The sequence below is a fragment of the Martes martes genome, assembly GCF_963455335.1.
Source record: "Martes martes genome assembly, chromosome: 6".
Taxonomy (NCBI): domain Eukaryota; kingdom Metazoa; phylum Chordata; class Mammalia; order Carnivora; family Mustelidae; genus Martes; species Martes martes.
This window is the reverse complement of record NC_137893.1, coordinates 57,343,687-57,362,053: the sequence shown is the minus strand read 5'-3', so window position 1 is coordinate 57,362,053 and position 18,367 is coordinate 57,343,687.

Sequence of the window (18,367 nt, the reverse complement as noted above, 5' to 3'; positions counted from 1 at the left end):
CACTTTTTTGCTTCTCTCCTGGGTGGCACACAGGGACACCACACTTCAGGGGAGTGGGATTCCTTAGCTCAGTAAGAGTTGGGGCGTCTGGTGGGTGTGCAGCTAGAGATGGTGAATTAAGCACTGGGGGAAAGAAGGTTTCGAAGTTTTGAAGATCCTTCTTTCAGACTGATGAAAATATTCAAAGATTTTGTGGGGCATGAGCATTGCATAAATGTGACCCTTTGGCTTGGGTTTTGCCTGAGTCTGATCTTCCAGGAATCTAAGGGAGATCACTGAAAAGATCTGGGACCAGCAGAAGTGAGGAAAGTAGCTTGCAAAATTCCCACATATGGTCCGTCCTTGGTGACTCTTAGATTCTACTTTCAAACTTCTAGAGTTATTTCAGCCTTTGGGGGGTTGGGCAGCGGGAGTTGGAAGGGGGTAGTTAAATGCTTGTTTAAATATATGTACACCATTGAATCTTGAAGGTGTGGGGAAGGAAATGATAAATGAGGTACTGTTTCGGCTTGTCCTGGCACCATTGTTCTGTCCATGCTTCTGTACCCTGAGATTGTCAGGAGCACAGCTCCAGTGCCCTGGGATGAACCATGAAGCTCTCAGCAAGAGAGAAAAGAAAGCGTGCAAAATTGGAATTGGGGGGGAAAGAAAAGTTGGGGTTCAAGGAGAGGCCATGGCAACAGGTATCTAATTCTAGAATCCTTGGGCATTCCATGTTTTCAAAAAAGTCACGAATGCAGTCTCTGCTCTTTAAAATCATAAATACCACTTTTCACCAGCAGAAGTGAGTATATGTCTGAGAAAAAAAATCCCAATCTTTTCTACTGATGAGGTTCCTGGTAACTGATGAACAGTCAAAACAAAAACATAAAACTGCAACTCAGTTAAAAAAATAAAAGAGGGGTGCCTGAATGGCTCAGTCGTTAAGCATCTGCCTTCGGCCCAGGTCATGATCACAGGGTCCTGGGATCGAGCCGCACATCCAGCTCCCTGTCGGCAGGAAGCCTGCTCCTACCTCTCACACTCTGCCTGCTTGTGTTCCCTCTCTCTCTGTCTCTGTCTCATCTCTGTCTCTGTCAAATAAATAAATAAAATCTTAAAAAAAAGAGAGAGAGATCTTCATTCATTAAAAAAAAAAGAAAGAAAGAAAGAAAACAAAAAGTCGGGTGGATGCCACATGGAACTTACCTCTTAAAAAGATTTAAGGTAACAAACAAAAAGGAGAAATTAGCAGGAGACCCTAAAGTGAATATGAAAAATTAGACTCTAATTATCATTATCTTATACTTAAAATTATAAATACAGGTAGATCTTTCAAGAGAAAAATGTGTGTTTGTTCCTTTGCCTGCAGTCCCTGGACTGTAATGAGCAAACTCCCCCAACTGGTCAGTACACGTGGACCTGTCTTCAGGGCAGAGAAATGTGATTCTTAGCTAGGACTGCAGGGGCAGATCGAATTCTTGAGCCCTGTGATTTCCCATTCGTGACCTCTTGGTGGTCTCTTGGTCTGGCTTTGTGACCAGACCCTTAGCATTGCACATGCTGGTTGTGTGAAGGCTGCTGGTTTATACTGTCTGTGTTTGTAATGAAGGATCACCCCGGTGGGAGCGCTGGCAGGAATTCTTAATATTTTATTCCTGCAGCCCCCACGGGCTGTAAATCATATTCACAGGTCTTGGCTTTCTCTTGTCTGTGGCCTGCCTGGCTGATGGTGTGCAGGACAGGGGACAAGTAACTGTTCTGCATGCAATTTCTGAAACTCAGCACATTTTAGGAGCTTTCTTCCACCTTTCCCATTTTTTTTTCACGGTAGCATTTTAAAGTGACTAGAATGGCAGTGAATAGCTCTCGAAGTGCATTGCTGAACAATGTGGAAAATCAATAGCCCGTTTCAGGGACTGTTTAATTGCACAGGACTTTCTTGACAGCTCCTCATAGTTCCTGTACGGATTTTTTTATTTTCCATAAAGCCCAGCAAAACCAATAATACTTTGGTGACTTTTAAAATTTTTATCTATGAAATTCCAGTGGCTGTCCAAACTTCCAAATATGTTTGAGATTCTTTTTGAATTGGAGATTCAATTTTTTTCTACTACTGATTGCAGCCTCCATTCAGAGACATAGGTCACGTGTGATGTACTCAGCCACCCAGGTGCACAGGCAAGACCTTAAGGGGCTTAGCTCCCCATAGCCCCATCACAAACCAGTCCATGAACTCTGGATCCCTATCAGTCATTTATCTGCCCTGGGTTCTCCATACATATAAGCAGGGAGAGAGAAACAGAGAGACAGAGAGAGGGGGAGAGAGAGGGAGAACAGGACAGAAAGAGGGAAAGAGAGAAAGAAACTGAGATTTATTTTAAGGAATTGGCTCACATGATATTGGAGGCTGACAAGTCCAAAATTCACAGGGTAAATCAGCAGGCTGGAAACCCAGGCAGAATTTCTTTAACAGTCTCAAGGCAGAATTCCTCCTTCTCTGAGAAACCTCACATATTTGCTCTTGAGGCCTTCAGCTGCATGAGGCTCACCCACATTTTAAAGGTTAATCACTTTACTTAGAGTCAAGTGATTACAGATTTTAACCACATTCACAAATCCCTCAGACCAAACAACTGAGCACCATAGCCCAGCCACACTGACATCTAGAATTAACCACCATAATATGCAAACTACCCCAACACCCTTCACTCATCTTTACCTTTGCTGCTACTATTTGTATCTAAGCTGCCAGCTTCCCTCACCTGGACAAATGCAACAGCCTTCCAACTCTCTATATGGGGCAGTTTACAAGCTTACGCTATAGCACCAAGCAAGCCCCAATCACAGGAGCTTACATTGGTAAGGGTTTGTTTCTGGCTCACATTGCATACTGGCTGTGGCTCTGCTCCATGTATCTTCTTTACTCAAGGATCCAGGCTGAAGGAAAAACTCCTATTTGGGACACACTTCTCTCATGGCCAAGAGAAAAGAATGATGGAAAAACTGCAAAATGGCTCTTAGAACTTCCATTCCAATGTGGCATTGATTATTTTGCTCATACTTTATTGGTCAAAGAAAGTGATAAGGTCAAGATTCCAAGGGGAAAGAAGGTATATTCTTTTACAGGGAGAACTGAAAAATATTTAGAAACAAAAACATATTTGCCACTATCTTCCTTCAATCTACTACTATTCCCTACACTGTAATCAGTGGTGTCTTTAAAATAAAATTGGATTATGTCAGTCCTCTGCTTAAGAAAATGGTCACTGCTCTGTTGTCAGGGTTCTTCAGGGACACAGAACTAATAGGATGTGTGTGTGTGTAAAAGAGATTTATTATAAGAAATTGGCTCATATGATTATGGAGGCTGGCAAGTCCCAGGATCTGCAGGGTGAGTCAGCAAGTTGGAGACTCGGTAGAACTGCAGGTGTAGCGCCTGCCCAAATGCCAGTGGACTTGAAACCTGGGAAGAACCAATGTTTCTGTTCAAGACTGAAGGCAGGAAAAAAACCAACATCCCAGTTTGAAGGCAGTCAAGCAGGAAAAATGATCTCTGACTTTGGGGTCTATGCAGGTCTTCAACTGATTGGAAGAGACCCACCCACATTAAGGAGGGCAATCTGCTTACTCACAGTACTGATTTAAATGTCAATCTCATCCAAAACACCCTCACAGAAACACTCAGAATAATGTTTAACCAAATATCTGGGCGCTCAACAAACCACTCAAGTTGGCACATAGAATTGGCCATCATAAATGAATTCTCAGATTCCCAGCAAGCTTAAAATGAAATCCAAACTCAGGGCACCTGGGGGCCTCAGTCAGATAAGTGGCTGACACTTGATTTCAGCTCAGATCATGATCTTGGGGTCCTGGGATTGAGCTCCACATCAGGCCTTGCACTCAGTGGGGAGTCGGCTTGAGGATTCTTTCTCTCCCTCTCCCTCTGCCCCTCTCCCTGCTCATAAATATCCTCTCTCTCTCTCTCCCTCTCTCTCTCTCTCTCTCTCTCTTTCTGTCTCTCAAATAAATAGATAAATCTTTACAAATAATGAAATCCAAACTTCATTGCATGATCTCTAAGGTCCCACATGTCCTGATCCTTTTCATTCTCCAGCCTCATATTAGGCCAAATTCCCACTTGTTCATTCTATTCTAATCACAGTACCATCTGCCCATTGCTGAAACATGCCAATCTCTTTGCTGCTGTATTATTTTTATATCTGCAGATCTCTCAAACCAAGGTCACTCTTCTCCCAGCACCCATACATTTCACATGGCACTACTGGATATTTCCCACTTTTCTGGACTCAGTTTAAATGCCTCTGTCCTGGAGATGCCTCCCTTGACAATTCCACTTAAGGTATACTTCTAACCCAGTATTTCTATTAAAGCATCTTGTTTTGTTTTATTTTTTAAATTTTTTAAAGTATGCTCCATACCCAGTGTGGGGCTTGAGCTCATGACCCCGATCAAGAGTTGCATGTTCTACTGACGGAGCCAGTCAGGTGCCCCAGCACCTGTTTATTTTTTCATTGTCATTTTTCTTTACCTAAAATTATTTTAATTTTTGTATCTCTCTTTTACTGGATTTAAGTGCCACGAGGATTATAATCATGTCTGCTTTCCTCATGATTGCACACCCAACCATAACAGTTCATGCTGCATTATAGGCATTCCATAAATATAAACTAAATAAATGAATAACTGGGTGGGCCATGGGAACGCAGAAATGACTAAGGCTAATTCATTTGTCCTAAGTATGATTGTAACTCAGTCAAAATGGAAGACACTTTTAAATAGAAAATAATTAAATACCTTTAAAATTCTCCATAAAGACATTTTAAAAATACCGAGTTAGTGCCAGGAGTTTTTGAGTTTTGCTTGATTATTCCCTCTTTCAGTGATACTTCAGAGAGGTCAGATGACAATCTTGTGATAACCCCAAAGTTTCTTTAATTCTGACTAATGATTTTATGAAACTAATAAAAAGATTGACTTCACTTTGGTAGAGGGTTTCTGGATTTCATATTTAATGATTTATTTTGTATTGTACTGGGTTGGGTTAGAAATATCACAAAACTCATGGACTCTTCTGAGTTACATTCATCCAACAGACCATTGTCAAACACAAATATTGGTTTCCAAGCCCTAGTTTCCATTGTCAAAATTACAATGACAAATAATATCTCCCTTCCAAAGTGCTTGGCACACACAGATCTCAGCCCACTGAAAATCTCAGTGATCCATATCTGTTCTGAGTCTGTGAGGTAAGCTGGGGAGTCTTGACAGGTCAGCTCAGAGTGAAGGAAACCTTGCCTATGAAGACTGGGAGGTTCCAGTCACAGGACAGACAGAAATCGAGGATATTGGGTCACATAGTTTCAGGACCAAGACTTTAGAAACCTGGAGAACTAGCGAGAGCAAAATAGTACAGACAGTTGAAAGGAATTAGGTTAGAGTTTGAAATATGAGAACAGGGACTAAGGAATAGGGAGAAAAGGCCAGAGATAATGAAATTAAGAGAGTTGAGGTTCAGGGCATAGCAGAATCTACAGGTCTAGTTTTATAGTGAATGAGACTTAAGTCTTGTCTGATTAGAATGAGCTAGTCTGACCTAAATAACACCAGTGTTGGGAATGGGGCTTCTGCACAAGGAAACAGGAAGGTTATGGAATTGTGCAGTAGATCTTAGACTTTATTATGTCCTCTGTGAATTAAAATAAGAGGTCACTATTTAGGTGATAATGCCTTCACTTTATAGCACTGATATAATACCCTTTTATCCAAACGATACTTATCTACATAGGTTGTACCTCTTACAGCCATTTAATAGATGTGAACGTTGAAGGTAAAAATGGTTTAAATCATTGAATTCACCCAGGAAGTTGGAGTGGGAGCATTACATAGACCTTTTGATGTCCAGCCCAAAATTTTACCATTTCTAGTAGAGACCTACAATCAGTAAATATTAAAAGTGTGTAATACATTCTCACCAGCTTCACTTGCCTAGAAGGATTGAGTATCTGCTGTGCCCTCAGGGATTTTGGTCAGGAAAGGCCAGACATGATTCTGGACTGGACAATACCTACAAAATGTATTTTCCTAAATAAAATGCAATTGGGTATCTTCCCTCTTATCTTGTGAATCTGAGCTTTCCTAGTTATTCAAATTTCATTTTCATTCCTTCCTGTGACTTGACTCTCCTTCCCTTTTAAGATAGATTTTGTAATGGTCTTCACGTGGCATGATGTTTCTCCTTATGCACAGATGGAGTAGGTAGCTGCTAACCAACTACAATTTGAAAAACGGGATGACCTGATTCTCCTACCCCTGTCATTTCCGCTACCAGCCTGGATGCCATGCTAAGATACTGCTGAGACCCTTGTGAAGCTACAATTACCCCCTGGAAAGGAAATGCAGGAAATGCAATGAACCATCATTAGTCATTAAGACGATCTCAAAATCACTTCAGCAACTAAAGGAAATCACAATAATGGCTTTCGCTGCACACACACGTTTTATATACTAAAAATAAGCATTTCCTTCTTTAAAAATAGTTATGAAAGAGGAAGTTTCTTTGGGAAAAAGAAGAGTCTATTCTAAAAACTTTCTGTTGTGAATCTCAACTTTGACAAGAATTAGAAATCGAATAATTTGGGAAGATTTTAAAATCTTTGTTCCTTGTCTGCACCCAAATAATGTGTCTGAATCCCTGTAAGTGGAATGGTAGCTCCAGTAACTTTTATAAAGCTCCTCAAGTAATTTCATTGTGCAGCCATGGTCAAAAACCACTGCTCTAGATGTCTTCCAGAATAAATAAAATAATGCTCTTAAGCATTTTTTAAGAAAAAGTTTTTCCTCAAATGGAATTTAAAGATCGTGTTATTTAAAACATAGAGTTAAGTTACTCATTGGTCCAAGATACATGGGGCTCAGGAGAAGGAGGCAATGCCTTCATTTGTATGGGGCCGCAATGGTTCTCTTCAACCAACTTGCTGAACTGCGAGAAGAGAAAGGAGACCGAAAGAATAATTAATTGTAGTGGTGTTGATAAGAAGCGGGTTTGAGCCATAAGATCTTGTACTGAATATTATATTGTACTGAATAATATTTCTTCATATGAATAAGAAGGAAAACTGATAAGGGCATGTCAAGTTTTATATTATAGTTCTTTCCGGTTTTTTTTGTTTTTGTTTTTGTTTTTTACTAAGTTACAATATAACTTACTGGAAAATTTCTTATTTTTAGTGTCCAGTTCTACAGGTTTCAACAAACTACACAGTATGCAACGACCTTATAGAACAATTTTCTTATACCCCCACCAAGCGACCCCCTGCCTATTTGTAGCCAACCCTTTCCCCACCCGTAGACTCTGGCAATCAGTGATCTAGTTTCTATTCTTTTCATTCTTCCTTCCCTGAATGTGGTATAAATGGAGTCATGCAGGTTCATTGTATTCTTAATAGGAATATGCTGATAGGAAGTAATCAATGTGAGTATGTTGTGCAATAAGCTCTGAAGTGATCGAGTATCCCTGTCTGAAAGAGGAACCGGGGGGGGCTCCCCTACCTCAAAGCACTTGGCGCCATCTGTACATATGGGAACTAGGAGGATCTGAACTGCTCAGGAGGGCAGAATTTATTCATTTAAACCAGACTGGGTGATCAAAATGCTGAAATTAACTTAAAAGAAACAGTCACATAATGAAACCCAAGAAAATAAAACAGAAGACGCAGATGGGGTATATATATATTTTTATATATATATATGTGTGTGTGTGTGTGTGTGTGTGTGTGTGTGTATACATATATATAATTTTTTTAAATTTTATTTATTTGTTTAACAGACAGAGATCACAAGTAGGCAGAGAGAGGCAGGCAGGGAGAGATGGGGGGAAGCAGACTCCTGCTGAGCAGAGAACCCGATGCAGGGCTCAATCCCAGGACCCTGAGATCATGACCTGAGCCGAAGACAGAGGCTTTAACCCACTGAGCCACCCAGGCGCTCCAGAAGAGGTATGTTTTTTAATTAATAAAAGAATAAATGATTATGATCATTTTAGGAAAGCAAGAATAGTAGAAAAGTCAGAAACAAAGGTAAGCAAATTGAAGGACAAAACCTACAACCAGCTGCAGAAAAATCACGGTATTTTTCTAGACTTTAAAAATATTTCCCACAGAGTTATCACACACATTCTTCTAAATACATACAGAGATACACTTTTTTTCCTACAAAACTGGGGTGTTTTACATGCTGTTTCATAAAAAATCTTTATCTCAAACTTTTTTTTACTGAATTATGAATAGTTTCTTTGTGCTAACAGCACGGGGTAGGGGTTAAAAGCAGGGGCATCCAGAGCACGGACTCATGAATCAGGCAGACCTAGCTATTTTCTCCGCTCCTCCACTTACTAGACATGTGACCTTGGGCAAGATACTGAACTTCTCCAAGCTCCATTTTTCTCATTTTCAAAAGAGAGACAATTATATCTAATTTGTATATTTGATGTGAGAGTTAAAATAAAATGAGATAATGCATGAACAGCACTTAGTGGTATAATGCCTGGAAAATAATAATGGTTCAGTTATTCCACCAAGTTAATGAGCAAGAAAAACTCAGGATGTAATTAAAATAAATGTTTTGTTTTTGTCTCCCATTGCCACTTCATAAAATGTATTCATCCCCAGTCTCAAGCTGAAATTGTTCACAGTCCTCCTGGCTTTTCTGTTCATTTATAGGTAACTGAGTCCTAGGTCACTGCAAGGAGCAATATATTCTCATTCAGAAATTGGGTTGCAGGGCACCTGGGTGGCTCAGTTGGTTAAGCATCCAACTCCTGATTTCAACTCAGGTCATGATCTCAGGGTCGTGGGATCAAGCCTCCAGTTGGGTTCCATGCTCAGCACAGAGTCTGCTTGAGATTCTCTCTCTCCCTCTCCCTCTGCCCCTCCTCCCATTTATTCTCTCTCTCTCTCTCTCTCTCTCTCTCTCAAATAAGTAAATAAGCCTTAAAAAAATAAGAGACAGAGAAATTAGATTGCTACTCTCAGATAATAACCACAATTCTTGGCTTCAGGTTCTTCCCAGCGCTTGCTGCTGGAAGGCAGCGATGGAAGATGTAGTTATGATAATGCCTCTTCCCGTTTTTCTACTTTGCTCTTGGTCTCCTTGCCCTGACCTGCCACGCACTTTCTGACACTTGGCGTTGAGGAGACATTAAGTATGTAAGACTGCTTGAACTTGTTCCAGACAGACTTGGGTTCTTGGGGCCAGTGGACGGCTGATTCTCTTGGGGGCATTTTGTTGGGCTCTTAGAACACCCTCTGGATTGTCTGTCCCGCAGCTCTCTCAAACAGGGGAATGCATTCTGGTGCATACTCTTCAGCTCTGGGAGTCTGGCTTTTACTTCCAGATTCTGGCTGCTTTTATTCCTCTGCCCCTTTTGCAGTCATTTGGAATAGACCGATAATAGCTCCCCTTTGACATCTGAAAGCCTTTCTCCTTCCTTCTGGTACACATCCCTTGCCCCAGTACACTGGCCTTGCAGGACCAAAGGTGTTAGGAATGGAGAAATGAAGTCAGTGTTTTAACAACAATGAGAAAATTAATTTCAATGTATTATCTTCATGAACCAAACTGGGAATGATCTGTGATTTACAACAAAGCTCATCTGATTCCAAAGATCTTTCCGTCATATTTTTCTTATAAATGCATAGTCAGTATTCAGTAAGTATTTGCTGAATCTGTATCTACAGCCAGGTAGAGAAGTGACTATCAGGAGCCCTGACAAAATAAGGAGGACCTTTAAAATTAAGTAGCAAGTGATTTTTCTCAAATATTTGAGAGAACAGTTTGCTGTTCTGCCAAACTATAACTGAAGCAATTTCTTTTGAACATTAACTCAGATGATCCATGATAATTCTTCCCTATTCTTTTTTCCTCTCAAACACTGTGCACTCATTAGCTATCACAGAGTAAATACTCTCACTAAATGAAACACCAATATTATACCCCAGCCACCTGACTTCTGACAATAAAGGACCACCTAACTTGAGAACAGTCCAGCTAAATAAAATACAGGCTGTACTAATGCCACAACTTTGGCTCTGATTTAATTTTTTACTACCCAGTCAATGTACCGTGTTAGCCACTGCTCATTTTAGTTATAGCATTTTAATTCCATGCCTATCTCCACTCCTGACTTGACATTTGACTAAAATAGTTGGACAGTGGGGGAATGGTTTCAAGGTTTTGTTTTTCCTTTTCTTCACTCAAGCATTCTCACTAGGGAAAGTATCTGAGGGCAATTTTTTAAAGTGGGTGCAGACTTTCATTTATCTTCAAGTTCCATTATTCTGCCCACACAGAGCCTGGCTCCCATCCTGTGTCCCAGTGCCTCTGGCTGGTAACAGCCTCACAACCTGGCTGCAAAGTTGCCCAAGGCAGGTAACATTCTGACCCAGGAGCAGCAAATAGAGGTCAAAAGAAACATGGTATATTCAGCATTCTTTTGACATGCTGGAAGCTTTTTTTCATGACCCTAGATAATAAACATTCAAAAGCTATGTGTCCTCAGGCAAGTAGAATTCTAAATGACTAGTTTTATTGATAAGCCTGGCCCAGTAAAATTCAATTATTCTTTCTCATCTATCCTTTCAAAGGGTTAACCTTCAAAGATGGGGAAGGTATGTGCTATAGTGAGTGCTGTAAAGTGTGTAAACCTGGCGATTCACAGACCTGTACCCCTGGGGCAAATAATACATTGTATGTTAATAAAAAAATAAAAGAAAATGTTTAAAAGAAAAAAAAGATGGGTGTAGTTGGTAAAAATTTTACTGAATGTTTCAGCAAAAACTTTTTAAGTGCTTTCCATGTCTAGTTAATTAAATATAATGAGTATATTTTAAAAAACCATACCTTTTCTAAATGTAATGTTTTGTTTTGTTTTTGGAACTCATTAGGATTCTTGTGGTTGCAAGCAATAGAAACACAACCAGAACTGGTTGAAACAAAAAGAGAAAGGATACCAGAAGGGTATCCCAAAGCATCTATGGATACCAAAATGTATTATGGAACCGAAAGGCGTAAAGTCCGGTGGGCTCCAGAGATAGGCTACAAGATTGATGTTCTTCTGAAAAGCTTGGGATACTACTTTGTGTCTTGTATCTGGCTTTTCCCCATGGAAGTACATTTTTCTTTCCTTGTGCTGCCCCCAGGTTCACACAGCAAAGCATAACTTTCAAAAAGTGTTCACATTTTATATGTTGTAACTGAAGCATCCAGGGAGACTCCCTGTCCCCAGGTTCCCAAGGCAGGGATCATCTGGTTAAGTTTAAGTCATTTATTCTCTCAGGAATAAACTGTGGCTGGGCTTACTGGGTCATGCTGCAAAATAATCACTTCAGTTTCAGATTAATGGATTGGGATGTTCTGGTCAGTTTCCAAAAAATTTGAGGTATTTTCCTTAAAAAAATTTGTGGGTTGTGTGGGTACTGGGAAAACCCAAATGTTGCCGCTTTGTACCTTGGACTTTTCACATAGTGAATACTAAGTTGCTAAAGTTTGAAGCAGAATTATGAAGACAGTTGAATGAATTGATGGCAGAATTAAATACATATAACATATAACATTGTCACCAAATTAAAATGCTACTTGTGTCTATTTTGGAAACAGTGAACACAACAAAGTTATATAACAAAAGTTAAATGTTAACTCCGGAAATTTTTTTCCCTCGGTTGAAATCTGACTCCACTATTAAGTAGCAGCAGGACTGTTCTGGATCCAAGTTTCCTCACCCGTGCAATGGGAATAATAGCATTATCCATTTTGATGGATTTTTATGAGATTAAAGCGAATTAATATACATGTAAAGTGCTTTTAACAGTGCCTGGCCCATAGGAACACTCAAAAATGTTAATTTCTCCTGCTTTTTTCTTTCTGATGTTTAACACGAGGAATCAGTTCCACTTTTTCCTCACCTCACTAAGTAACTGTGGAATAATACAAGACACAATTTTTGTTGCATCTGTGTAGACTCTGCTCTTTATTTGGCTAATAAAGGCATTAGTTGCTTTTAGTGAGATGTTATATCACTCAAAGTCATTAAACTCTTTAATAAAGCAAACAGCAAAGAATTGGGCAATATCCAATAGTCAGATGAGGTCTTGAATTCTATCTTAACTTTATGACTTCAAATGAATCTATATGACTTTGGGGATTTCTCTTTCACCCATCATCTAAGAAGACAGATGCAGGTAAAAAAAGATTGCTTTTCAAAATTAGTCATTTTATGCACACATAAAATCAAGAGGCCTGTAGGTTAGAAATAATAATGTGCCATTGTTTTCAGCTTCATAAATATGCATATCTTCACATAAGTCTTCAGTTTTCATAGGCTCATGAATAAACCCTGGGACATGAATTTGGCACATATTTTTTATTTAGTGTTTATGTGTTTGTCCATCTGTTATCTAATCACTGGATCATATCAGAGCATCCATGCAGCTAAAAGACCTATTTCTACTCCCAAAACTATTTTCACAAAACAATGGATCCATTTTCAGATGCTGTATTTGATGATGGAAGGGCACTGTGAGGTAAGTTACATACAAAAAGCAAATTTCACCACTTATTCTTCTACCACTTTCTCTTACACACACACACACACACACACACACACACACACACACACGGCCCATGCTGCTTTAGCTATTACTTTAAATTGAAGCCAGCAGCCACATAGCAGGTTGAAATGGTTATTAGGTTTAGCTGTGTCTACAAAACTTGGAGAGTTACACAACAGTGCTGAACTCATTTTGACAATTCCAGGAGTCATATTTTTTAAAAGAATATTAACAAGACAGACTTTGACCAGAGAGGGACAAATGTGCTGTTAAGGGGTCTGAAAATTGTATATTTGAGAAATAATGGGAAGAACCAGAAGTGCCTTGGGCTCTTGTCACTCAGTGTAGCTTAGCAGTAAAACCTCCACGTGGCTTTAAAAATGGGGCCAGTCACAACATTTACACACAAATATGCTTTAAAACCTAGTTTTATTAAAACAGTATATAATTGTTTAGGCTCTTAAAAATATATATAAAAATTAAACAGACTTTTTTTTTTTTTTTTTTTTTTTAACAAGGCATCACGCTAGGTACTGGGTGTTGTGGGTGAGTTGACAGACTTGACTTTGGACATGAAGCATTGGAAAGGTCATCACCATAGTCATATACTATAGGCAGGCAGGTGGTTATTCTGGCTTGAGTCTGGATAGAAAAAAATCAGGGCTAAATGTGAATGAATGTGGATGTCATTTAGGTAGAAATTATGATTAATGTAATAGCCACAGTGAGATGAGAAAGGACCTAGGAACAGAAATTGGGGTATTGAGGTGCCTATATTCTAACGGCATGTCTGGCTCACCTTCCCTTACTGTCCTAACTTAGCTGCAACTTTCTGACTAGTCATTTTCAGTTGAGGGCAAAAGTAGTCATGGCATCCTTCTTCCACGAACAGCTGTTGTGCACATGTGTATATAAATGTGTGTATTTGTGTGTCTGTGTACATACGAGAAGGTACGGAAACAATAATGTGTCAAAGAAATAGAAGTTACAATAATAACTAGAAGAGTAAAGTGTAATCATTGACACCAAAGGTGGAGAAAATTTAAGAGTGATCAACAATGACAAATAGTGTGGAAAGGGGAAGATAAGAATGTAAAAAAAAAAAAAGACAATAGATCTGGATAATTAGTTTATTGAAGTCATTGTAAAAAGCAAGATATAGTGGAGTATTAGGTGAAGATCTTATTTTTCAAAGCAATGGAAAGTAAGCTGAAGTGGGGGTAAAGGATGTTATAAGTGAAGTATTTCAGCACAGTCTATTATTTTTAGGAGTTCTCTGTTAAAGGGAAGACATTAGACAGTAGCTTATGTGAAGGGAGGACCAAGGGAATGATTTGTTTTCGGATCAGGAATATAGAGATGTGTTTGTCATTGGAAGGACAGAATCAGAAGAAGAAAAGGGAAGGGTTGAAGATGAAGAACAGGGATGATTGATGGACGAAGAGAATGGACAGACAAAAAGCATCAAGATAACAAGTGGAGTAATTAGTTTACAAAAAGACAAAGTAATTCTCCGTCTGAGACAGGACTAAGGGGGGAAAGTACGGATTCCAATCCAGAGAAAATCCAAGGTGAAGGGGAAGATAACATAGAGGCCGTCCCCATGAGTCTCATGGACATGGACCCAGTATTTGGTTATCTTTAGCCCAGGCAGAAGAAGCTATTGGCTCATAGCACTGTGGGTTTATTGTGAATTATAATTAAGTCAAGTCAGCACCAAGCAGTAATTTCTATTATTACATGAGGCAATAGTTCTGCTCTACAGTGAGACCTGATAACAGGTCCAGATCTGAAGCTTGCAGGTATTATGGGACTACCACTGGAGCAGCCGTCCTGTACCTGCACCTGCATTCCTAGGCCCATTTTTCCATTCCTGGCTGCTCTTTCTTGACTTCCCATGAGCAGTCTTGACCACAGACTTCTATGGTTGCTCTTTTAAAAGGCAATAATGCTTGAACACTTTTTAGAAGCTGTTGGGATGGGTGAGTGTCCAACCCGAGAAGACACCTGGAGCTGCAAAACAAACATAAAATACAACTAGAACAAGCTCAGTTTGAAATTTGTTCATACTTCAAAGGCAAAGTGGAAGAAAATAGAGTTGGTATGGACTATTTGGTAAATCTTGGGTGATTATGAATTAATGAGAAATTCATGTTTGTATCAGAAGTCAGAAAAGATTGTCAAACCAGATTATGAGAGGCCCATGAAAATCAATCAATTCTTAGATTTGCTTTTTGCTTTTTATCTTTCTACATTATGCAACAACTAGTCATTCAGATAGCTTAAATTTCATTCTGGGATTAAGTCAGATCCCCTGCAATCTACATCTTATTTAGCAGAATTACTTTTACTGGACTATGCTTTGGTAGTTTGCATTGAGACACCATGGAGAGACTGTATGAAAAATTCTCTTTTTATCTCCTGTAAGAATATGGCTGAAAGTGTTACTCATCATGGCTAGCAGTGTCTCCTTTACGTGGGCCTAGCGAAGAATTTTTCTTTGGCCTTAGAGCTTAAATTGAATTTTTTTTTTTTCTGAGCAACTAGAACATTTTGATTCTATGGGCATTGGGGATATTATAATTTGTTGTGATTCTTTGCTTTTTCTTTGGCTGTGTATCAACTGAGAATGCTTTTAGCCACATTGACTTACAATAACTTAAGCAGTTTTTTACCCCCCTACCTTTTTACATAGCAAGATGTCTGAAGATGAGTGCTGGGATGGGCTCAGTATCTCATCTGGGAACCAATATCACCGAATTTCCTTCAGACACAGGATGGATGTTGCAGCTCTAGCTAGAGTTCTCAAACTTTGGTGTGCATTGAAATCACATAACAGATAAAGCAGAGATGAGGCTCTTTGACGAATAGGGTCTGGGCCCATGGTCACCAAGTTCTTCAGATGACTCTAATATTGACCAAAGTTGAGAACTCTAGTGCCTGCCACCCCAGACAAGAAGTGAGACATAAGGCACAAGTCTTTCCATTCATCAGGCTCCATCTTCTTGACTAGATAGAGGGGGAAAAAAAAAAAAGTTTTCAGAGACAACCCAGATGACTTCTTCTCTTTTTTTTTAAAGATTCTTGAAGATTTTTTTAAAAAGATTTTTTTAAAGATTTGAAAGAGGGGGGCAGGGGGAGCATAAGCAAGGGGAGCAGCAGGCAGAGGGAGAAGCAAACTTTCTGCTGAGTAGGGAGCCCCATGCAGGGCTCAGTCCCAGGACCCTGGAATCATGATCTGAGCCAAAGGCAGACACGTGATGTAGATGCCCAGGAGCCCCAGATGACTTCCTCTTATTCCTCCTCTAAGGAAACTTGGGGAGGACCCAACTTTCCAAAACTCAAAGCCCTCTGTCTTTGTCCTAAACCAAACTTTGGTGTTAAGGATGAAGCAGGTTGTTGGATGGGGGCCAAATTTTGGGGTCAAAATTGCCTTTGGTTATTACATACAAACTTAATTTATATTTCCTTATGTAGTAACTTTATTCTGAATTAATTTTGCTTTTTCTATGTTTCTCTGACTTCTATTAAAATTAGTTATCTTGTATGAATTTATATTATCTACCTTAAATTGTTATTAAAATATGTGGGTATATGGTTACTGTGATGAAGGGCTTAAACCCTGTGTTCAAGGATGGCCACTTTACTCATTATCGACAAAAGAATCTAGAGGTGGTGAAGTTCTGCTCTATGAGCTGCCTTGGGGCCATAATAAGGAGAATGCTGGGATGCTCCATTTTCCACTTGTTTATGCTCTGTGTATGAAGCAGGCTGACTGGGTGATTTCTCAGAATCAAAGTAAAGCTGAGACTCTACCTTGATTGAGCATAACTTGGGGATGGCCTTTCCTAGCAATTCTCTTTTAGTCCAAGTATGAATCCTGGTCACTTCTTGATATTCTGTGTCTCCAGCTCATTAAATCACAACTGTCGTTGTGCATAAGGCTCACCTGAAAAACACTCATGCCCCATCACATCCTGATTGGAGGTGGGACCCATGTTTTTCCCTAAAAGCTCCCCAGGTGATTCTCATGTGAGTCAGGATTGTGGAACCGCCGCTCTGGCTGACCGACTCGGATGTACCTCCATCTTCTGTGTTCTGCCTTTGGCTTGGCTCATCTGGTTCAATTTCTGATTTCAATTTCTGTTTGCAGGTTTCATTCCAAGGATCTCAGTCCTTCTGTTCCAATATGGCAAACTGGCTTTGTTTATGACTGCTCCCTGAGTTCTGGATTGATTTCCTTAACCCTAGACTGCAGACTTTAATTAACCTGCTCTTGCATTTCAGTGGCAAGAGCTGAGTCCCTTTCTCTGATTCTTAGCTAAAGGCCAGCTTATCCTACTGATGACCACAAAGTGTGGGGAAATCCTGGGGCTGACGAAGTGAATATAGGGAGGCAACGATCAACCCTGCACAGCATCATTGAGGAGTTCTCTCTTCATGAAGCTTTCTTTTCTTAGTTCTATCCAATTTCACCTTCACATCTGCTAAGGTCTCCTTTGGTCTCACAGTTTCTAATTCAACTCCTGTCCCCAAGCAACTTCTTGAGATTGATGGTTTGGGAGCTGAAGGTTTTATCCTATTTTCTCAGCCCAGAAATCCCCACAGCTTTGCTCTCACCCTATAGATAGCCGATAGTTCAACTTCATACCATTCCTTTTGCTAATTTAATCTTTACACCCTCCTCCAGATTCCTGTTTTCTTGAGTTTCAAACCTTTCTCATCAACTTCCTTCATATTCTCAGCCCTCCAGCTATACTCTGTATACCAAGTTTCCTGAAAACACCAAAATGCCTCAAACATAAGGAATAAAATAAGTGGCTAAATATCATTTTGTATTTGGGCAGCCTGGGCCTAAATCCTAAATCCATGACTTCCAAGTTTGTTCCTTCCCTGACAGAATGGTGTAATAATAGTAGCTAATTTATAAGATTGTTGGTGGAAGTAAATAAGATAATGCATATAAATCTCAAAGGATTCTTTGGCACATAATAATTGCTCAAAAAATGTTAAGTGTTTCCCACAGATACCAAGGTGGAACTTGGCTAAAATTTATTTATTTATTGGGAATCCACACCAATGAAAGAAAGCAGGGGACAGGGCTTGACAACGGAAGAAGTTCAACTTCTGGCAATGCTGAATATTCAAGTGAATATTGCCTGACAGACTTGTTTTATTGACCCCCACTTGTCACTCACCAGATGTAGACTGCCTCAGAGAAGCTTATGGACTTGAGTGAGGTGGCTCTCCACAGTTGGAAGCGACTGTGAAGACACTGAAGCCTGGCAGTGTTTACCGAGGACACTCGACCACACTCGAGGGCTGTGAGGCAAGTGCTCTCATGGAGGCATGTAGGTCTTGGCAGCACCTCTCCTCTCTGTGCCTCCTACAGTTTTCCTTCTACCTCTCTTGTAGGTGAAGAATGCATAGGCCCTACATGCACCAGCCGAGGTGAAGTTGTTATTCTTCCCACTGCCTATAGTGTTTTCTCTAAGAGTCCTTGTCAACAAATCTGTGGACCAAAGTCACTTGAGAAGCCCACAGACACAAAATTTCAGGGATCCCAGGACTAAAGTCTAGGTTTTTACTACCACAAATAAGAAGAGAAAAAATGGAAGTAAAAAGAGTGGGAAAGGGGTAAATTTAACAATGTATCAATCCTTTGCCTGAGGTGGTACCTGGAGATTCTACTAACACTAATCTGCATGGAACTCCCAGGAATCCACTTTTCAAAATCATTCAGCCTACCACCTCATAAT